This window comes from Rhipicephalus microplus, chromosome 1 (genome assembly GCF_043290135.1).
Source record: "Rhipicephalus microplus isolate Deutch F79 chromosome 1, USDA_Rmic, whole genome shotgun sequence".
NCBI classification, from domain to species: domain Eukaryota; kingdom Metazoa; phylum Arthropoda; class Arachnida; order Ixodida; family Ixodidae; genus Rhipicephalus; species Rhipicephalus microplus.
The window spans coordinates 177750415-177774880 of NC_134700.1; positions in this window are offsets into that span (position 1 = coordinate 177750415).

Sequence of the window (24466 nt, forward strand, 5' to 3'; positions counted from 1 at the left end):
CGGAAACTCCTGTTTTGTTTTTTTTCCTCTGTCCTTTTCGACTCTGTCAGTATATTTCGCACCATTTGTCACGGCCGCATATATAGTTCATTGTGAGTGTGACACTCGCACTGAAGTTGTGTTATAGAGAAAGTTCCGAGGCATTTGTGTGTGTGTGTGTGTGTGTGTGTGTGTGTGTGTGTGCGTGTGTGTGTGTGTGTGTGCGTGCGTGTGTGTGTGTGCGTGTGTGTGTGTGTGCGTGCGCGTGCATGTGCGTTTGCGTGTGTGCTTAAGACCAATGTCGACGCGTGTGGCACTTACAGCGTTCGTAACTGCGATGCAACGTGCGGCGGACATCGGCTTTTGGTCTTAAAACGTAATAATTATTTAGTTATTTTAGAATTGCCCTGGGAATATCACATTACATCATATGATAACTCGCACGCGTTATAAAGAGCCACTTATCTCCTTTCTCGTATCATCTCTCTACTTTGGAAACTGGATAGGTGTTGCCATGTCTGCACAGTTATTAGCTGATGACGAAAAGGGGTGTGCACGTGAGAACGCACAAGCTAGTGGTCTCTATTATGAAAACGCCAACACCCAGCACCTGAACTAACAAAAATTTAAGTTTGGAAGTAATCTTAGCTAGTGACTGCTAGCCTTCCTAATAGAAAATTGGCTGTGGCCTAAAGGTATGCCTGAGGGTGCGTAGAGAGAGGTGTGGTAATCTTATTGTAAAGCTTGTTTCTCTGTATGGTTACACATCTCGAGTCGTGCGGCTAGTTTTTCCTCCATCTCCAAAGCCCGCTGCCTCCTCTTGATTTTGTTCTGATGACAACGTCTGGCTTCTTTTAAACAATCTAAATTACTCTCTATATCTGCCAACGCATCCCACGGAGCCAACCCTTCTACATGTACGATGCAACGCTGGCTTCTTCTCTGTTTATGGAACGCGGTTTCACCAGCTCCTCCTCTGTTATGCATCGCGGTTTCACCGGCGCCTCCTTTGACGTCATGCCAGATGGTACGGTGCGCAGCGCTGCTAGATGCGGTGGTTGCAAGGCAACGGTTCAGCTTGTGGTGTGGCCACAGGTCACAGCGGAATGGTGAGAAAACGGTGATTGTAGGTTTTGCGACAATATTTACAGGCTCCGTCATGGATTCGCCTAAAATGATTCGAAGGCTAAAATGACCTCGGGTGGCAATTTTCTGACCACTACTATATTCATAATAATAATAATAATGACTATCATTTAGGAAGCTGGAGAAGTCATGTCAGAGGAAGCGCACTAGCTGTAGGGGTAAGATTGAAAGGTTGGGCGAGTAGAAATCGACCAACACGTGGAAAACCAGCATACACGCAACCAATATGTTCTAGGTGCCGATGATGATCATAACTAATTATAGCGCAAAGCTTTGCGAAAGCTTAGAACAAAAAATTTACGTGGTTTGAATGAATTCATTCTCAGAACTATACAGAGATAAAAAAAAGGCGAAGGACACAAGAAATGCACACAACACGCGCTGACCCCGGGGATTTTTTTTAATCATAAATACACAAAAAAGTAAACGAGAGACGTCATCGCATCACAATACATATGCTTCAAATGAAAATAACTTTTCCGGCTCTAGACCCACACATGCACACAGCGAGATCCATGCCGAATTCTCTCGCGCAATGAAAAAATATTCGTAATAAATGCGAAGCATTTCTTTCCCCACTACAGCACTTTTATCATCTATCTATCTATCTATCTATCTATCTATCTATCTATCTATCTATCTATCTATCTATCTATCTATCTATCTATTAGTTTACGTGTGGGTGCTCCCGTGATCACCCGCGGAACTTGGCGTGAAGAAGATTAGTATGGGATGGTAAGATGGCTTTACGAATATGACGCGCTAGTGAACACATGAATAACGTCACAATCCCGTCGCGTACGTCGTTAAACACTTTCCGCCAAACAGTCGCACATACTTGCGGGCGGGTAAGTGCCACGGGTGATTCGCTCTTATTGCATACACGGAAACACAGTGACACAGAGAAAAGAGGGAGAGAGCAAGCTGGCAACTGCCACCTGGAGGGGCAACACGCCTGCTCACTCTTTTGGGAGGAAGAAACAGAGGAAACGAATATAAGAGGGAGGAAACAAGAAAAAAAATTGGGAAGTAAAAAAGAAATGACGAAGACTCAGACAAGTAGAGTAAAAAATTAAGAAAAATCTCACTATAAAAAGGTGGCCTGGTCAGCAGAGGTTGCTTGTGTCAATCGCCGCCAAATAAACACCAGATTGTATATACAATGAGGGACTCGAAGCATTTCGCGGGGTCGTGGTCTCTGTACACTGGTAAGATCCACACGCCATCACCGTGCATCGGGAATTGCTGTGAACGCCTACGAAACCCGAAAGTCTGAGCTCATCATTTCTTAAATTGGCTTCTTGGAGAGCTACAATATCCGGTGGATTCTTCATTGCAAGGAGCATAAGAATGAGGTCAGCATGGCACGGTTGTAGAGACCTGAAGTTCCGTTGCAAGGCACGTGTGGACGGTGCTTGCGACGGGTGTTGATGTTCCTTTCAGTGAGTACTGTCAAGAAATGGAACGGGAGCCTCCAAAAGTTGTTGTGCGGCTAACGCTGCTGGCGTTTGACGACCGGCTACGATGGATCTGATGACGATAACAAGCATCTTAAGCATGGTGAGAAGTTGGGCATCATCGTTAAATGGCAATTCTGGCTCCTTGTTTACAGTATTTTCTACTGCAGACATGGCCTTGGTGGAGGCTGGTTCCGACACTTTATGAGGCGTGACCTATGCGGAGGTTGTGTCCGACGGCTTTGATGGAAGCGCCGGCCACGATGCTGTCGAAATGCTGCAATTGCGCTTCCCTCCGCGCTTCAATTCACTCTGACTGTACTATTCTTCGGACGGGGAGGTGCATGCTGAGTTGTGCCATTTCCAGCTACTTGATGCGTTCTATGGCTAGGCATCTTTTCTCACGATGCCATCGCTTTAGCTTTTTCTTTCAGGACCTATCATTTTTTTGTTTAGCTTGGGACACTCTTTGTTGGTAGCCTAGTGTTCGCCATTACAGTTAGGGCAGCGAGATGTTGCACTTTCACAAAATTTTACGTTGCGATTCGCGCCACATTTAGCACAGACCAATACACTTGTGCAGAAACCCAGTACAAGTCGAAGCTTTGAGACATTTGCGATATTGTAAAGTTTTTGGTATGAAAGGTCTGACCAGGTACGCCACTATTTCTGCCTTTATGTGCTAGGTAGCTTTTCGCACCCGAAAAGAATCTTCACACACTTTGAAGAGCCAAACCTTCGAGCGTCGTAGACACAACAGATGAGAAGATGGTGCAAATCGTGCTCGGTCTATCTCAGCCATGCAACGCCAACGTTTGGGCTTTTATTCCACATGGGGCTAATATAACAGCTGGTGTTATAGCAGATGTAGACCTAGATTTATCAGACGGCGTTTTGAAAAGTATGATCGTTTGCACACCACGGTTAGCCCAAGAACGACGAAAACAGACATGGGTAACTTTAACGCGTTAGCTTTAAGAAAAAGCCGAGATTGGCTGCGTTGACCCGAGATATGTAAAATATGTGTCAGGCTCCCAGCAGGAATCGAACCCATTATTCTGCTTGGAAATAAAGTATTCTACCACAGAGCAACACCAGGCCTCGCATTTACTTTTCAAACATACACCAGTGTTCGTGAAACGTCAAATGTGGTTGCAGTGCTGGCTATTAGGTTTTATAAGCATTACACATGTACTCATATGATAATATGGTAACGTCGGGTTAACTTGAATTTTATGTGCCACTCACTGAAGTCGATTCATGTAGCAGTGTCCACGGCTACCACACTTACGTGCATCAGCACTTTGTATCAGCCTATCACTTCTGGTGTTGCTAATAGTTCCTGTCAGCATCGTTGTGCAATAAGAGCAAACAACTTATTATATAAACATCTGCAATTGTTTACCATATGTCTGGGCGCGCAACATTTGTATTCATATCTAGCTTCATCTCATAGCGTGTCGCTCAATAAAAAAATTCAACACGGTCACCTACCCTCCGCATGCTTCGCATAAACGCGAACTTTGGCATACGTTTGCTTAATACAGCATTCACTTTTTAGCGTAATGAGTTGTGTGCTTTTGTTCACACGGGCTCACATTCCAGACTGACGGTTTGGGGGAGGAAACGATGGTTTACACTCCACAGCCCTTGGCAAGAATTTTGAAGCGATTTAAAAGCTTGTGTGCATAGTAAATACAGTGGTTATTTTTTGTTTTCCGCTGCTTTCAGTCGCTGCTGTCTTTTGCAGCTGTGACGTTTGGACTCTATCAATTTTTCGCATGCTATAGCAAATGTTCCAATCCTATTCTTGGCACGGAAACTATGGCGGATATCGTGTACGCATGTTCTTTTTAGTCTGTACAATGACTGTAGGAGAGCGTGGTTTCTTGTTTTATAAGCTCAGAATGGGTACAAAAAAAATGAAGCGACACACACTACACGAACCCATGGTACCATGTGGGAAAAAAACAGCTTGCCCGATAAAATATCGACGATTTCCACATAAGGAGAAAGAACGAAATACGCGTTAACCAGTCATCGATGAAGCTTTGGAATCATCATCATTATCATCATCATAAACATCATCATCACCATCGGCCTGGCAACGACCACTGCAGGACAAAGGAATCTCTCATGTTCCGCCAGTTAACTCGGTCCTGTGCTTGCTGCTGCCAGTTTATAACCGCAAACGTTCCAATTTAACCTACCCACCCAACTTTTGATGTACGTAGCAATGTACTTGAAGTTGTAAAAGAGTACGTCTACGTAGGACAGCTAGTAACCGCCGATCTGAAGCACAAGATTAAACTAACTAGACGAATAAAAATGGTAAGGAGCGCAATCAGCAAGCAGCAAGAGGAATGGATATAACAGCTCCACCTTACCGCTACTTACCTATGGAGCAAAAACCTCGAGGATTACAGAAAAGGATTAACTTTTGTTGAGGATGACGCGCCGAGAAATCGAAAGGAAAATGATAGGGGTAGTCTTAAGAGTCAAGAAGAAAGCAGAGTGGGTCAAGAAACAAAGCGGTGTTAAAGACATCATAGTTCAAATAAAGAAGAAGAAATGAACGTGGGCCGGGCATAGGTAGCGTGTGGGCAGGACAACCGCTGGTCATTAGGTGACAAGATCCCACGAGAAGGCAACCGAGTGAAGGGGAGACAGAAAGCTTTGGAATGAGGAATGCCAAATGTGAATATTCGCTCAGAAGGTGAGGTAATCTGACACACACACACACAATTCATTGTGTTCATGTTTAGATAAGGAACAAGAACGAGAACAAGAAAAGTTTTTTTTTCGTTTGGAGCTCATGTCACGTGACGTGATGCATTTTCTGTTTATTTTTCTGTGTATTTCTGAATACAATTCAGTTGGCAGTTGGCACTTGTCATGTGCACTTCTTCCGTCCTTTTTTCTTTGTGTGATCGCTGCACAGTCCTAAGCCCTGTAATGAGTTCCCAGCATTCATCAACCTACTCGCTGTGTAATTCACACCCTGCGGCGTCATGTGGGATTCCATGCATCCGCCGCAGCTACATTAGCTCTGTTAACGTGACCTGACACCGGACATCGCGACAATATAGGGTCTTTTTTCCTCAGAGACTTTTCACACGCATGACTCCGTGGTGGAATATTTGACTGGCCCCCATACTACCTCGATGCGAAGTCAGTGTGAACCCTTATTTTGTTTCTCTCATTTCTATCGCAGTCACGTGAGTTTTCATGCACACCTCATTTTTTTTATGGCAAGCGTCTTTCCTGGCACACAAGGCCTTCGCCTTAATATCCACATATTTGACAATAGCTCAAGGCTCGTGGAATCAACAACTGGCGAATAACATTTTTTTTAAAAGCGGAACGTTTCAAGGGGCCAGACAGACGTATGCCCTCATGGGCTCTAGTATGCTATATACATTATGCCGTCGTCATCGCACGGCATAACTCTCCAGGTGTAATGCTCTCAGCGCACGTTCCACACCAGGAAGAAGTCTGACACCTCAACAGGGAACCTTTTTTTAAATAAATGAATATAAATAGAGGTCGGTGCCAATGCGTGGTGCCGGCTACTAATCTTCTCTTGCATAAAAATTCACATCGCACATTTGATGGCAAACACAAGGCTATACATATATACATAGCACAACACTTACGCAACAAGTCCACATTTTTCAATTCTGAAATGTGTCCCCACCACACAGAAACGTGTCCGCACCACACAGATATGTGTTCATGCCACACAGAGTTTGTGAAAACACAACTATTCATGCCAATTTACTTGTCTACACAAAACATGAAAATTCTCTAAAATGGCAAAGGTAATGATGTCTCTTAAGTATTGAACTGTTTTTACAAAAGTTTTCACAAAGATATTGTGCTGAAATGTAAAAATGTGGTTATGAAACTTCTAACGCAGCAAACGACGCAAAAAAAAGCAAAAAGAAATGAAGAAATAAAAGTGAATAGAAAGAAAAACTGAAAAATAAAAAAAGAAAGAAAATAAGGAGGAAATAAAAAGCAACCTGGACAGAAACAAAGTAGGCTACCCAGCTCCGCAATTTCCTTCGGCTCGACTCCCTTACTTAGAAGCTGCTTTACCTGATCTTTCTTGCGTGAATGCGAGCACAGAGCTTTATCATTCTCCCAAAGAGAACGAGAGGTGCCTTGGATACCACATCACTGTTCTTTTTGTGGTAGTTACCCAGACCGACACCCTTATGAATGTGTTTTTTTTCTCTTTATTCAGTTTTTTATAGGTAGGGTATACGTAACGGCAGCATTGTCGTTCACGTTCAGCGCACGGCGTTTGCTGAATTGCTCCACTGCTTTACACATACAAAGGTCGAAAATTGACGACGTCTCGACTTTCTTAGAACCACCTGTTTGCGCTCGATATCTCTTTTTTGTGCCACTTAGTACGGACAGAAGAACTTTTCTCTACCTCAGCAGGGACCCAAGGGAAATAAAGAGAAATATCCAGATGTTCATTAACACATCTTCTTGTTTGCCACCTAAAATTAGAACGCATGTATCGTGAATCGCAAGAATAACTAATTGTGGACGCAACCGATGTGCCCTAATTCAGCTTTGATATTGTATTATCAATGATGTCCTTTCTTCAGGTCTCGTATAGGTATTGCGATGTTCCAGGGTTTCTATTTCTTTTTATTTTCTTGTTTATCACTGCCAAGCGGACACTTTCCGTCATAGTACAAGAAAACTGAACGCATTTTTTCTCATCGCATTTTCACTCCGTTCCAATCATGAGCTTATTCATGTGCTTAATAAAACTTGTTGTTGGGCTAGTTGGTTATACATCATATACTTAGAAATTTGGCGCAACCTCGACTCACGCAAACACTCACACAAGCACACACACTTACACCAGAGCAACACACACGACACGCAGCGCTCACTACCAACTGTTTATTGCTCCTACCTGACCTTCTTAAATACGTACATCGAAATGCGCAAAGGCACAAACTAACAGAACTGCGCCAGTAGAAAACCAACATGGCGTCACCACACCACTAGTGAAAAACACACACCGCGTGAAAAAACATGAGAATGCCTTCGTAAAATGTTCCATGGGAGTTGTATACTCCATTCCTTTTTCCTGCGGTAACGTGTACATTGGCATTACCGAGCGATGCCTCAATGACCGGCTTAGGGAGCATGCGCTAAAGGTTAAGAAAAACGAGGATAAGTACGCACATCTTGTGTCGCATATTGCCGCATGTGGGTGTGAACCACGATTTTCGGATACAAGGATTCTTGGGAGAAGCTCAAATTTATCAGCACGTTTGCTGTTAGAAGCATATTATATAGAAAAGAATAAAGATATATGTGTCAGCGAGCCATCTTTGGTGTTGCATCAACAAGAAATATCTTTCCTTGATGCAAGGGTTTAGCGATTATATCTCCTTTTCGTGTTAACCCCCCCCTTTTTTTACTTTTTTTACTTTTTTTACTTTTTACTTGTTCCTAGTGGTGTGGTGACGCCATGTTGGTTTTCTACTGGCGCAGTTCTGTTAGTTTGTGCCTTTGCGCATTTCGATGTACGTATTTAAGAAGGTCAGGTAGGAGCAATAAACAGTTGGTAGTGAGCGCTGCGTGTCGTGTGTGTTGCTCTGGTGTAAGTGTGTGTGCTTGTGTGAGTGTTTGCGTGAGTCGAGGTTGCGCCAAATTTCTAAGTATATTATTCATGTGCGATTTGTGACATTAGTGTCGTATATACTACCTCTACTTAAAAAAATCTGTCTAAAGTTAATCATCAAAACATCAGAGCCTGAGTCAGTAAAAACATGTTACACTAGAGTATTACTCATAAGAGAAGCTTTCAGCTATAGACTTGTTGCTGGACATTCTATTATGCAAATTTGCTGGCCAATGGCAAAGAGTGCTTACAAGTGTTAGTGTCGGCAGGGTTCTTTGTCAAAGACAGAAAGGTGTCACAACTGGGAATCCACGCGCACCAAAGATTGGTCGAGTCCGAACGAACGTAAGTTTTGCTAGCAAAGCATAAATGAATATTAAGCCATTACGTGCTTCTGACAACGGCTTGTCGATCGTTCCCGGCTTTACAGGGCTAAAATGTTAAGTAAACATTTCTCAAAATCGCCCCGCCGCGGTGATCTAGTGGCTAAGGTACTCGGCTGCTGACCCGCACGTCGCGGGTTTGAATCCCGGCTGCGGCGGCTGCATTTCCGATGGAGGCGGAAATGTTGTAGGCCCGTGTACTCAGATTTGGGTGCACGTTAAAGAACCCCAGGTAGTCGAAATTTCCGGAGCCCTCCACTACGGCGTCTCTCATAATCATATGGTGGTTTTGGGACGTTAAACCCCACATATCTATCAATTATTTCTCAAAATCCAAGGTCAGGTGCCCTCAACAGTCAATATTATTTACATGTACATCTCATTATCACAACTTTACCATCAAATATATCTGCAGTTCAAACATTGACAAGGCTTGACTGACTGGGGGCAAATCTTCGTACACCAAGATTAAAAAAGGTGCAAGAACACGATACACAAATGAAGCATAGGTACACGAGGACGAACGCCGGGCTGGCAACACACCTTTCTTCACGTCGTCTCACGCATAAACACAGGCACGCGGTTACAGAAAATGTGTGTACCCTTGACATTTTGTGTGACCACGTGTCTGTGTATATGCCTGAGCCGACGTGAATAAAGATATGTTGCGATTCCGGCACCCGTGCTCGTGAACCTACGCTTCGTTTGTGTATTGTGTTCTTGCACCGTTTTTAATCATGAACCCACACCAGTTTGCCCAACTGTTCCTCAACATGACTCATAAACTATACTGATTTACTCTTTTCCTAATTCGTTTTGCATCTTTAGTTGGTAAAAAAAAGAAGTCAATATTCAAAAAATGGGTTTTGGAGGTATCCTACACACTTCTGACATTTTTATGCTCTTACAGTGCACGTTGACATTACAAGAACTTAAGCAAAACGTAAGATAAAGACAAGGTTGGCTCATGAATACAGTCCTGAAGGCATGAGGCAGTCGTTTCGGTAGTGTAAAAAATAAAGGCACATTCATGAGAGAGTGTACGCAGACAGAATGGGTGCTGGCGTCCTGTCTACACTGACAGGGGCACCGATAGCCGGCTATAAAGCCTACTCTGAGCCTCTTACTGCACGATTAAGAGGGGTGGCCACATCTTCTGCCCCCTCTCTGTACAAATGCCTATCCTTACGACTATGAACTCTCGAACACTTGGAACCAAGCTAGAGAGGCCTAACGTGGTATAGTGTGCTAAGAAATTACCACAACGTGGTAACAAATTAGAATATCACACCAAGAACGACAAGCACTTCGATATATATGTATACTTTCACCATACCACAGCAGCACAAAGATTATTATTATTATTATTATTATTATTATTATTATTATTATTTGATTTGCAAACACAGATACACAAGGACGCAGAGGAAAGAGGGAGAGAGCAAGCTGGCAACTGCCACCTGGAGGGGCACTACGCCTGTTCACTCTTTCTGGAGGATGGAAGAAACTGAGAAAACAAAGATTAGAGGGGAGAAAGAGGAAAGAACATCAGGAAGAGAGGAAAAAATGACGAAAACTTTGACAGAAATCAGTTAAAAGAAGAGAGAGAGTTTATAAACGGGTGGCCAGGTCCGTTTGGTTCATAAATGTTAGGGAAGCTCGGTGTGCCTGGTCGCGTCGGGAAGCACTACCACTCGGAAAGAGGTAGTCGTGTAGGGTCGCGTACTTGAGACCTAAAAATTTATATTCCTTAATGTGCAAAGACCGCTGCGTAGCAAATGTGGGACAGTGCACTACGACATGCTCAAGTGTTTCGCAGGAGCCACAAGCTGCGCACAACGGGCTGTCCACATGCCCTTGACGGTGTAATCGTTCACGCACCAGCACAGAGCCCACTCTTAGTTTGTACAATAGCGCTCGGGAACTACGAGGCAAGCCACGGCCACGATCACGGAGAGGGAACGATCTGTTCGCCACACGCTGGTCCGGGTGCTTGCTGCTTTAGGAGGTGTCGGCGTATAAGCAGACGAGCGTTGTCCATCGTACATAGAATTCCCGGACAGTCACAGTCATCATGGTTGCATGACGAATCAAGGCGATCCGCTTCTTCATTGCCCGCGATACCCACGTGCGAAGGTACCCACTGTGCAGCTAGGCATACCCCAAGTGACATAATATTGGTAATGGATTCCATGATGCTGCTCAGAATAGGGCTGTCGGTCTCCTTGCTGGTGAGTCTGCTAAGGGCACCTAGAGAGTCGGTGAGGATGACAACCTTCGATGCTGGTAACCCTTCTTGTACGTACTTAAGGGCGACATCAATCGCTGCTAGCTCGGCTGTCACCGACGATGAGGAGTGCGGTGTTTTAAACAACCGCCTGATATCGGTTGAAGGGCAGAAGACAGCTGCAGATGCGCTCAGGCCATCGCTGCGTACAGAAGCATCCGTAAATACTTTTACATAGTCTTCAAAGTTGTCAAATAAGTGTGAATGGGCTAATTGGTATAGTTCCGAAACAGGTTGGTTACGCTTTTTGCGTGTTCCTGGAATTGACAGATGAGTAGGGAAGGTACATAGCCTGTGCTCTGTCGATGTTGGCAACTGAATAGTTTCACCGGAATTGCCAGTAATATCATTGAACAAAGCCGCCATTTTACCTATTGGAGAAAGTGGGCGCTGTAACAGCCTGTTAAGGAGTGTCTTGCCATGTGGGGCTGGTTTCAGACGCTCAATATGATGTAGCGCTCTCTGGTCAGCTTGCAGCTTTAGCGGCAACTGGTGTGCTTCAGTCAGTAGTGGGATAGATTGTGCTTCACGAGGTAAGCCAAACAATACTCGGAGGGCAACACGATGATCCCGTTCCAGCTGGGACATTAAAGCAGGCGGCACATTCAAGACTGGCAAAGCATACATCACGCAAGAGAGTACAGTTGATTGGTAAACCTGTAGTGCCGTCTTCTGATCAATGCCCTCACCCCTATGTCAAAAGACAATGCCAGACATCGTTCCGTAACAATTTTATATGGACCTCCATGTGAGATGGATGAGGCAAAGTTTACCCTGGCCGAGCAGCGTCATGCACTTAGCCTCTGTTACCGTCGCACCGCACCAGGCGAAGATGGTGTTACGTACCAAGCCTTGCAAAACATTGATGAGGTCTTTCATCAAAGTATCCTGGACGAATACAACAAAGTGTGGCAAAAGAGTCTGATTCCTGCTGAATGGAAATCGTCTGTGGTAAGCCAGTTTCAAAGCCTGGTCGCCCTGCACAACTCCTGAAGTCATAATGGCCATTATCACTAACTTCTAATATTATGAAGCTGGTGTAACGTATGGTGCTGTTTCGTGTGGACGCCAGATTATAAAAGCTTACTTTCTTCCCTGATGTCATGAGCAAATTTTATCGCCACAGTTCAGCCCTCGACAGCATAACAGATCTTGTATCATCGCTTGAATGTGCTCGAGCAAACAGAGATTTAGCATATGTTCTATTTTTTGACATACAGCAAGCGTTTGACTCGGTGCCACATAAGGGGATTATTTGTGTACTAATGAATGGAGGAATTTTAGGTCGTCTGTTACACATTCCCCTTGATTTTATATCTGAGCGCAAAATGAAAGTGGGCATTGGAGTAGTACAGAGTGAACCTCGCGCTGTTAAATGTGGCGTCCCACAAGGCAGCGTCTTGTCACCGCTTCTCTTTAACAGTGCACTTGCAGGACTTCCAGGCCGACTACAGCAAGAATGTGACTTTCCTATAGGCCCAGCGATTAATGATGATGACATCGCACTCTGGGTCAGTGTCCGTCGCACCATGGTCCACGTCTTCTTGGTATATTACTGAGAGCTCTGAATGCAACTTCAGAATACTTGGTGGAAGTTTGCCTGCAGGTTTCACCTGCAAAGTCAGCTGCCATCGCGTATCATCCAAGGCAACGCGCTCTTCAATGCCTCAGCAGGCTTTACCTCGGAGACACACCGATACAGTGGGTACACCAACATCGCTACCTGGGTGTAATCATCGATGATCGCCTTTCTTGGCGCCCTGCTGTTAAAACTGTGAGGCGAAAAGCGCTGCACAAAGATGGACGCTCGAAAAAAACACACGCCAAGCGAGAACTAAGAACCGTCATAGTTTTCCCGCGCTTTTTTTTTCATTAGAGGAACGCGCTGACAATATCTACAACGCAAAAACCGACGCTCTCTCCTTTTCTTTTAAACTGTAGCACGTGGACTGACCCCTCTGCGTCTCCTGCCAAGCGGTGGCGTCTGACACCTCGTGTGCTCAATGGTTTTTTATTTTGTTATTTATGGGTGTAGGTATGTCTCTCCTAACCCAGACGACACCCCACTAGTAATGATGGAAGAAGTCAGAAAAGCTTTGGAGAGCATGCAAAGAGGCAAAGCTGCTGGTGAGGATCAGGTAACATCAGATCTGCTGAAAGATGGAGGACAGATTGAGTGAGAAAAACTAGCCACCCTGTTTAAGAGGTGTCTCTTGACGGGAAGAGTACCGGAATCTTGGAAGAATGCTAACATCATCTTAATATATAAGAAAGGAGATGACGAGGACTTGAAGAATTACGGGCAGATCAGCTTGCTCTCTGCAGTGTACAAGCTATTTAGAAAGATAATTGCTAACACAGTAAAGAAAACATTAGAATTCAATCAACCAAAGGAACAAGGAGGGTTTTGACCAGGCTACTCAACAATCGACCAGATTCATACTATCAATCAGTTAATAAAGAAATGCTCAGAATATAACCAACCACTATACATAGCCTTCATAGATTACGAGAAAGCGTTTGATTCGGTAGAAATATCAGCCGTCATGCAGACACTGTGGAATCAGGCCGTCGATGAAGTATATATAAACATCCTGGAAGAAATCTACAGGGGATCAACTGCTACCACAGCGCTTCATAAAGAAAGCAACAGAATACCAATCAAGAAAGGTGTAAGACTGAGGGACACAATCTCCCCAATGCTATTTACCACGTGCTTACAGGAGGTTTTCAGAAGCCTAGAATGGGAACAGTTGGGAATAAGAGTTAATGGAGAGTACCTTAGTAACCTGCGCTTCGCCGATGACATCGCATTGCTGAGTAACTCAGGGGACGAATCGCAACTCATGATTACGGAGTTAGACAAAGAGAGCAGAAAGGTGGGTCTTAAAATTAATCTACAGAAAACGGAAGTAATGTGAAACAACGTCGGATAAGAGCAGCGCTTCGAGATAGGTAATAGTGCACTTCAAGTTGTAAAAGACTATGTCTACTTAGGGCAGGTAATAACCGCGGAGCCAAACCACGAGATTGAAGTAACTAGAAGAACAAGAATGGGGTGGAGCACATTTGGCAAGCCCTCTCAAATTATGACAGGTAGATTGCCACTATACCTCAAGAGGAAGGTATATAACAGCTGTATCTTGCCGGTACTTAGCTATGGGGCAGAAACCTGGAGACTTACAAAGAGGGTTCAGCTTAAATTGAGGACGACGCAGCGAGCTATGGAAAGAAAAATGGTATGTGTAACCTTAAGAGACAAAAATAGAGCAAAGTGGATTAGGAAACAAACGGGGGTTAAGTATATCATAGTTAAATAAGAAGAGAAAAGGGACATGGGCCGGGCATGTAGCGCGTAGACAGGATAATCGCTTGTCATTAAGGGTAACTAACTGGATTCCCAGAGAAGGCAAGCGAGTTAGGGTGAAACAGAAGGTTAGGTGAGCAGATGAGATTAAGAAGTTTGCGGGTATAAATTGGCAGCAGCAAGCACAAGACCGGGTTAACTGGTGGAACATGGCAGAGGCCTTTGTCCTCCTGCAGTGGACGTAGTGAGGCTGATGATGATGTCTCCCGTAGTTGTTTATTGTAGCCATAATATATATATATATATATATATATATATATATATATATATATATATATATATATATATATATATATATATATATATATATATATATATATGGGATATGGCACATTGGGAGCGTTGTCAACAAAGATAAATATATTTATTTCCCAACAGTTTCGGGAGGGGTCCTCCCTTCATCAGGGGATGAGTTCATTCCCTGATGAAGGGAGGACCCCTCCCGAAACTGTTGGGAAATAAATATATTTATCCTTGTTGACAACGCTCCCGTTGTGCCATATCCCATACCTTCACGAAGACTAACTGGCCCATTGAATTATTACTCCCACTATATATATATATATATATATATATATATATATATATATATATATATATATATATATATATTCACACAAGGGGGAGGTGAATTAGAGACTAAATGAGAGCCAGCCAGAAGAAGAGACACATTGCACACCCCCCTACACACTGAGAAGTCATTTAAAATAAGTTGGTTCAAGAGGATGGAGAGGAGTAACTAATGGATAAAAAAAAAGAAAGGTACAACCGCTAAACACAACTTACGCACCAGCTCGCCTAACACCAGCTCGGATGTTTTTCACCGCACAAGTCTAGGTCCGAACAAGTCTTATTGAGGAACCAAGTGAATGTGATAAAACAGAATGCGAGAAGCTGCAGCATCAACAGTATCATGCAAGAGTGACCACCACCGCCACCAACCAAAGGGGTCATCGTGCGCCAAGGGATGTGAGAAGGGCTTGTGCCGGCATGAAACCATATAGCGAACGAGTTCGTGGTGGCGCGAGAGTAAGCCCACTCGCGCTACTGGTCCTTTAATTAATTTCCACTGCAGCCCCGATTTTTCCGGTCTGGCGAAGCTGTCTGCAATTTGTGATTGTGCGGGTGTGTGTGGCATCACAGAAACAAGCGTGCAGAGAGGCAATGCACCCACACTGTTGGTGCGTGTTGTGTGTGCGTGTGTGTGCATTCGTGCATATATATATATATATATATATATATATATATATATATATATATATATATATATATATATATATATATAGAGAGAGAGAGAGAGAGAGAGAGAGAACTGCTAAAGACTCCCTGTATAGTTAAGTACCATTTCCTCGTGACAGCGTTAGAGCGCTCGTTTCGCAGAAAGTTTGTTCATGGCGTTGACGTCGCTGGTTGGGAGCTGAAAACCTGCGAAGTCCGAGAGAAAAACTTGAACACACACACACACACACACACACACACACACACATATATATATATATATATATATATATATATATATATATATATATATATATATATATATATATATTAATATATATATATATATATATGTATATATATATATATATATAAATATATATATATATATATATATATATATATATATATATATATATATATATATATATATATATATATATATATATATATATATATATATATATATCAGACAGAGACACACCAATACATCGCGGTGGTCTACTTATACGCTTGACAAAATAAACTACCGACATACTAAATAGAGGGATGTTGTGTAGTCCATGCCGGCCAGATGGTCGTGCTCAAAGCCATTACGATGTCAACACAATGGTTAGCAAACTAGACTGGGTCGAGGTAATCTAATTTGTCCCTCAGTCTGCAGAGCAAACAGTAGCCTACACATCGGCCTGCAACGAGGACTCAGATAGAGGCTCTCAGTTGGAGCAACGACAAAAACGTGAATGTCTTAAAATCAGTAGTTACTTCGAAGGCACGAGAGTAGGCGGTAGCGGAAAGAGTACATGAGTTTTCTGAACAAGTATTACTAGGGCTAGTCTACTTTCTGACAAAAATAATGGAAGAATGAACGACTCCGTGCTCTAGCAGATGGCGCTGGTGAGCGCCATCTTCGTAGGCTATTGCTGAAAAAAGACAAAAAACATAGATGAAATTGTTGTATCAAAGAATTTTCAAAAAATTACATGTACTAAAAACTGCTGGAAGTAATCTTGGAACTCAAAAAGCCGAAGAACGCGATTGCGGCTTTGGTGGCGTAGATTCTTCTTGTTTGCACTAGAGCTTTCGAGCAGTTGATCTATAATGGGGAACGGGTGTTTGCACTGCGCGTAATATGGCGGCTGGCGCTGGTTGCTCAACGTGCAAGCCGTTATGAAACCAGAAAAAGAAACAAATCATGAAACAGGCCAGCCGGAGAGCACGGATTATCAGATTCACCATAATGGAGCTTCAGAAATATTAGATATTGGCCAAACAAGTCACATTTAGGTTTTGATTTCTCAAGGGAAGCAGGAAAAAGAAAAAAAAATTGTTTTCATATAATCCGTTGTAGATGTAGGGTGCTTTTCAAAAAAGAACTGTGCCACCTATAGCGTTAGAATGGGTGGTGATAATTGAATTGCATGCCGTATCCATATAAATTGGAAGGTACATATAGAAGACGAACTATTGAGAAAAGTAAGCTAAGCGTATGATAACCATAAAAAATTCATTTATTAATTGTAACTCTGATGTTGCAGCTAGCTCCGGCGATATAATTATTCGAAAGAACATGAGAATATAATTGCACCGGTGCTGCCATCCAGCGTAACCCTTAACTTGGGTATTGGTTTATTATTGAGTTGATTCATCTGTTGATAGCGCACATAAACTGTTCACTTCCCTTGTACGTAACATGCTCACTGCATTCCGCTTATTGTTGAAAACATTAGTAGAAGCGTGCTGGTTCTCTTTTATTTGTTTCTGTTGCTCATTTTTAGCACTATGTGATCGATAGATAGACATAAGATACGAGCCAAAGCTCATGAGCTGCTCATCAAGTGTGAGACCCTTGGGACGGCTTAATGTTCTCCCATAGTAGAGTACATAGTACTCTAAATTGTTGACCACTTTTTCTAAACACACTGCACAATAAACTCAGTTGGAAGTTAGCGCTCGTCTTCTTCGTGTTTACTTTTCGTCGTTCCAAGCTCGCGCTATAACAATCGTCATTAGCAGAAGATTTTGGACAAGCATGTTTTTTTTTCATGTCTGTATACACAGTCAGAAGAAAACGACCTTGCAGCAACTGCATTCATATTTGAGCATATTCATGTTGAAGAGAAACTTTATTTAGAGATTTAGCCTAATGTCGGATCGTTATCAAGACTGCTTTTAAAACATACGACTGTAGTTTTTTTTTTTTCATGCGACCACGTTTTGAAGAACGATTGACGGTCGTTTTAAACAGAAGGTCTCATGCACATTGATGAAAGAGGAATGTCGAGTCGTTTCAGCAGTCCTTCCTTCCGTTTTTTTCCTTCCTTCCTTTCTTCCTCTCTTTGTTTCTTTCTTTCTTTCTTTCTTTCTTTCTTTGTTTCTTCCTACTTTCCTTCCTTCCTTCCTAATATGAAAAACGTACAGCACGTACATCTTCTTTACCTCCTTGTAAACAAATTGTGTTTTCTTTCTCACTTAATTCTCGCTTGGTGCCTCAGATCGTCTTGTTTGTTAGTTTCTCCTTCTTTTCGTATATTCTTCAATTTTGCGTTCCCTCTTTCACTATCTTTTGTCTTTGTAACTTCTCTCTTCTAATAACTCTTACTCCCCCTACCCTCTTACGCAGCACAGGGTAGCCAGCCGGTCTGAGAACTTCCTAACCTTCCTGTCCTTCTACGTGTTCACTTGTTCTTCCTCCGTTGTTATTTTGCAATCTTCGAATTAAATATTAGTTATAAAATATTTTTTACAGGCCGTTGTTTCATTTACCAACATACAACAGCACATTCAGTTGATATCTCGCCACCAATCCTTTCATTTATTCTATTTAGAGTTATTTCACTGTCTACGTGCACACTTTATTTACGATAACAGTAAAAACACACACAAAAATTAGAGCTCTCTCAGACACTCGGCAAATTGGAATTCTCGCACTTTAGCTAACACGGCCGGATGAATTATGAAACGCGTCGATCACAAAGCCACACCGTTCTATTGCGAAAATAGATTCGGAAGTATAAAGGAACGGAAACGACGCCTAAAATATATCCAGAAGGTAGTGACGTGCTTACTCTTTCCTTCACGAGATACATGCATCATTTATGCATTGCATGAGACCCCCTCTCTGTTGTTCTTCTTTCGAAAATTTTCTATGATGCCAGTATTCGTGGTGTAGCGGGAAATGTACTTGAGGATCTCGATGTATGGATTGGAAGAGCGGAGTCAAAACCCCTCCATAAAGGTTGAGTGTAAACACGTGCTTCTTGCAGAGGTGAATCTCCACAGCACCAGCACTTCCTTTTCAGCGGACTTTGGAGGATCAGTGGCTCAACGCTGGAAAGCGTGAGTCCTAGGATAACATTGCTTCTTAAGGCTGGCTGGACAGCCACGAGCGTATCTTGCGAATGGATGAACGAAGAAAGAACTAGAAAGAAACACCGGAAAAATCGAAAAGCTAAGGTAATGTAAGCAAAAGTAGGAGTCAGACAGCGTGGTATCACCTTTATTGCTGCTATGATGGGCAAGTGGATTTTGCAGCGCGGATTAGGGATTTTCAATGCACAGTCAAGCTTTTACTCGGAATGCCACCATGGCGGAATCCCAGGACTTCTGTAACGTCATAAAAACGCGTCACATGCACAAGGGTTTCTTATTGTGGGGACGGCCCTATAATTCTTACTCAGGTAATACTAATAAGCTACGAAATAAGAAGCATCTGCTGGCCCCAGGAAATGCTGCCAAGGCTCTTTATTATATATATATATATATATATATATATATATATTGACGCATGTCTACATGTGGACGAAAACGATGATGGGAGATTCAGTGGACACGAGGCAGTTGGCCTATAGCTCACTCGAGACCGAAGAAGACGATCTTGCGGCTCAGCTGTTGAGAACACGCTGCCTTCGTTGTCTCAAGTTGTACCTGTGTTTTGTTAACACGTTGTGCCGCGACATATATATATATATATATATATATATATATATATATATATATATATATATATATATATATATATATATATATGTGTGTGTGTGTGTGTGTGTGTGTGTGTGTGTGTGTGTGTGTGTGTGTGTGTGTGTGTGTGAGGGAAAGTAGTGTATACCTAATGGCCCGTTTTTTCGTGTTTTGACAGTGTATTAATGAGATCTAACAGACAATAACGCCAAGGAAAGTATAGGGGAAGTTGTTAGACCAAATTGTAATGTTATTGTGAAGAAAGAAAAGCGGGTACAAGATAACTTGCCTTGGGCAGGAACCAAGCATGCGACCTTCGAATAGCACGTTCGATGCTCTACAACTGAGTTACCACGGCGGCTATCGCCCCAGTCATTTTATTGGGTATCTATGTCAATTTAAACGTGGGAGTGTCAGTCAGCGCCACGAGTAGCCATGGCGGCGAGTGTGGCACACTCTTTATGAGCCTGTTTGGCGTCACGTAACACGTGAACTTATTACTAACTGGCAGCTGACCAATAGTCCCTCGTATACAATCTAAAGACACCAAGTCTGCCAGTACGAGAACCTCGTTAATGGATAAGGGCATTGGGTGTTTACGTAAGGGCTCGTTTTTTGTGTGTTTTCACACAATATTATCGAGATCTAACAGACAATAAAGCCAAGCAAAGTATAGGGGAAGTTATTAGACGAAATTGCAGTGTTATTGTGAAGAAAGAAAAGTGGGTGCTTGGTGTACTAGGATAACATTATCGTTATTCGAAGGTCGCAGGTTTGGTTCCCGCCCACGGCAAGTTACCTTTTCACCTACTTTTCTTTGGAAGCTTTGGAACCGATTTTGAAGCTTACGAAGTCTTCGGAAGCTTTGTAATATCAATTGGTTAGGCTGGTGTGGTCTGAGCTCCGGTGAAAGAAATACATTAACGAACTACCTTTATAATAGCCCTAGCAACCACATGTCAGAAAATTGTCTACAAATCTGCAATTTCTTCTGTAATCACCAGTTAGTTAAGCAGCACGATACTGATATACGAATGATAACACACTCGCAAGCAGACAGTCTCACCAGCGCGTGTTTATGAACGCACACATAAACGTATATATGATCACCAGCCCGAGAAAGGACCATATTAGGCAAATCTACCGGTCTATACCCTGGCATCTATAGAGTAAATATTTCATATTTTTGAAAAGACATTGGCACACCAGTTTTCAGCAAACAGATCAATTGAGTGAAGTGAGCTCAAAGGTCTATGCAAAGTCACGACCCCATAGGCAACAAATAGCGAAATAACTGGCATTCGTAGAGAAGTGAGCAAGCTTGAAGAGTCGGAGGAGTGGCTAGCTCAGAAGAACAGGTGGTGTAAGGAAAAGTAGGCTCCACACTCTTAAAAAGTGCCGTTCGCAAGCTGAAATTTATGTCGCATCATCATTAAATGTTCCGAAAAACTGCGTAAGGTCCTTCTTATATACTTGTCGGCCCTTTTTCACGTGGCTGTACTCAATGCAAATAAGCCTGACGGATGAGACTCCATTCCGCCCTGTGTTCATACATGAGTGCCTTGGTTAGTTCTTATTGTCGCAAAGGTTTCTAACACCAGCACACTCATGTCGTTCGATTCCTCCCCTTTTCACCCTTGAAATATTTTGCGCAGCCGCTCAGAATAGCAAGAGTTCGCGAACACACTTTCTTCCTATGTTGGTGTGAATGTTAGTGCTGGATGCTTATCTCGTATTCCCACTAACAGTTTGCCCAGTTACGGACTTCATAAATTATCCAATGTCAATTCCACACCGTCAAAGCAGATGCCACTACATAGAGCGTGTTGTTAGGCAGACTACAATGTTATGAAGACGGACACTGTGTTCATATAAAATGAAGCAACGTTAGATTATCTTCTAACAAATTAGAGCGCTAGAATTATAAATCAATTTGGACCATGTTCTCGCATGCTGTTCTATTTAGATGCCAACAAACTTTTCTGTTTTATCATTACTTTTATGAAAAGAAAATACACATATCTGTATATTTTCCTTAATCGCAACGATGACGAAGTTTTCTACAAAAGTTCGAATTTCTTGCCAAAAAGGAGCAGCCCTCTGCAAAACATTGGAAAAGCCATTCTTTGCACAATTACTTCTGGATCCACAGGTCGACACTTTCCAACACCCAACTAGCCACTGACCAAGATTCTTCGCCTTGTGGCTTCCTCGAAAAATTCAGGTTCTTCAGACTTACGGCAGGAGGTTGACGAAAATTACTCCTCCTCCCCCCTCCTTTTATTTAAACAAAATCTTGGCAAACGCTGAAGGGTGATAAGAAAACTACCAGCTCAGAGTCTTCACACCACTATTGTTTAGCTGTGTCAATTTGTTTCTCTTGAATTTGGGCTCTCTAATGTGACAAAATACTCAAAATCATTCCGAAATTACCAAGCTATGGTTATATGTGAAATACAAGCCTACATAAAAATTCAAAAGTTGATGTATGTTTGGCATTTAGATACCTAACATCACTCTCCAAATGAACATATTGAATACATAGTTTCGTAAGAGCACTATCACCGTAGTGAAGCTGACACTTGAGGCACATGTCTCGGATTAGCCAGGAATGCAGACATTGCATCATATTCCGAGGGACTGCTATAGCCATAAAAAATATTGAAATCCCACGTGCTGGTGCTATAAGCGAAGTACATTGAATTGTACTGAAAAAACTTGCTTGAGCTGTGCAGAAAAGAAATAATGTCGACGAATATGCATGCCGCGTCACGTCTGATAGGTATTTTTTCCATCAGCAGCTCGACGGGCAATCTCAACTGATTGGCCAATGTTTGAGCTCTAAATTCTTTGAATGGCTGTGTTGCGAAATGCTGCCAGAGAAATACGGCCAAAAAAAAAAAGAAAAAGTATTTAGAGAAACTGCAAGTTTCACTTATTCGCATCGATCGAATCTGAACAGAAGAAATGTGGCGGTGTGTCGAAAGCAATATTGTGAAATCTTTGCGAAAGATGCATAGAAAAATAAAAATGGCTGCTCACACGCAATGAAACCACGTCATTCACTCAGTCTGAACTGGCATGCACACTTAAAAGAGCGAACAATCATTAAAAAACGTGGTTACTTCTTTATCGCGAACAGGCGAGAGAAATCGGTGAAGTTAAATTCAGTTAGGTTCCTTTGAAAAAGTATACGAGAACGCGTTGATAAAACAGTTCTATAAAATTTTGGACACGTCTAGCATAAATTTACTGTTCCCAACAATTCAATTTCGTCGACAAAACTTCGAAAGCGACAGTTTCCTTGTTCTAAAAAAGCAACAAGAAAAGCACCACGCCACTTTTTTTCCAGTAGCTCTTGCTAAGCCTAAGTCTATATGGCTGAGGAATTCCTCGTACATAATATATAGCCTTTCCGCAAAAAGCATCACTGCACTGTGTGTTTGTACTGGCGTTGTGTATGTTAGGCTCGCTTGTCCCACTTTGCCCGCATCCGCCTTGCTTCCGGTTTGTGTTCCAGTTTTGTGCTTCCGCTCTGTACCTTTCCTTTATCTGATCAAAACTGAATTACAGCGCCCAAGGAAAAACGCTCTCGAGTGTTTTCGCTCTTCCGAAAGAAAAACAAATCGAAAGCGAATCAGGCTCTCAGAATAAATATACAAAACCTAGCCTGCGTAAGTGCGGCTTGCGTTGTTGGTTTAGAGAGAAGACAAACGCCTGTTTCTCTGGAGCGTTTAATGATCTTTCAGCATCTGCATGCGAGCTATAAAAAGCGAAATAGATAGTTAGAAAAGGACATACCACTAGGAATACACGTCCACAAACAGCAGTTTCTCTTATAGGAGGCTGAACGCCATTCGATATGTTCACGCCACGCGCGTACACTTGTACTGCTTGAAAAGTGAATCGTTGATAGTCGATATCCAAAGCATGCACAATACGTATAAAATGGGCAAAGAAAAAACGCAAAAATTTGTACACTTACATTCGCATAAACACACACACACACGTACGCACACCCGTGTGGAGACGGGGCTCTGTTAATTTTAAAGTCAGGCGTAAACACCACGGCTCACGTCAATAATATGTAATCTAACATAAACCTGAACCGCCTCTCACAATAAAAAAAACTTGCGCACGTGTACTTACGGCAAAGTGCATGAGGCAGTGGTATAGGTATAGTCAAAATTGGTGCAGCGGAAAAGATATAGCTTCACCGGATTCTCTTTAGACAATAAAACAGCAAAAAGCACCCAACATAAGAAAAAAGAAAAACAGGCAAAGGTAAATAAAACAGATACCATTAAAAACTGTCCAGCTAAACTGAATTAATAACTACAGTTTTGTCAGGACAAATAAAAAAAATTATGATGAACGCGAAGCTTAACTCAATATTCGTAGTTTCGTCAACTGTAAACTCCATTAACTAGTGACCAAGGCAGTGTGGTCACTTTTTCCCCCTTTCCTCATATCTTGTCTTTTCACACTCTTGCTATAATGAAACTTCCCCACCGGGAAAGCGATTGCTGAAATCGCAAGTTTTGCACACGCAGCAGTCGATATGTTGAGAACTCCACATGACAGTGCCGCTGTATGGTTTTGTGAATACTGGACCATTGTTTTTCTGTTCACAGTAGCCAATGAGAAGCTCTGCAATTCATCAGACATGCACTTGCGTTCATCAGTATTCTTCTTCTTCTTGAGCGCGAGTTAAACTGGGTCTACCAAAAGAAAAGCGAGGAAATGGTCTTTACGCAGCTCGAAAACTGCCGACCGTCAGCTTGCAAGCACAGTGAACCTTGAAGAAAAAAAATTAAAAAAAGAACTGTAAGGTTCTTGAATGACGACGCCCTCAAGTTTACCTGCTGCCGAGTTCCAAAATTCAAGCTGTTCTTTTAATAGAATATAATGATGAAGAAAAAATAAAGGTTACCCAACAACTTTATGGCAAAAAAAAGGGTGTTTCACGCCCACAGTGCAATCTGGCTCTTTTATTTGGGTACGGCCGAG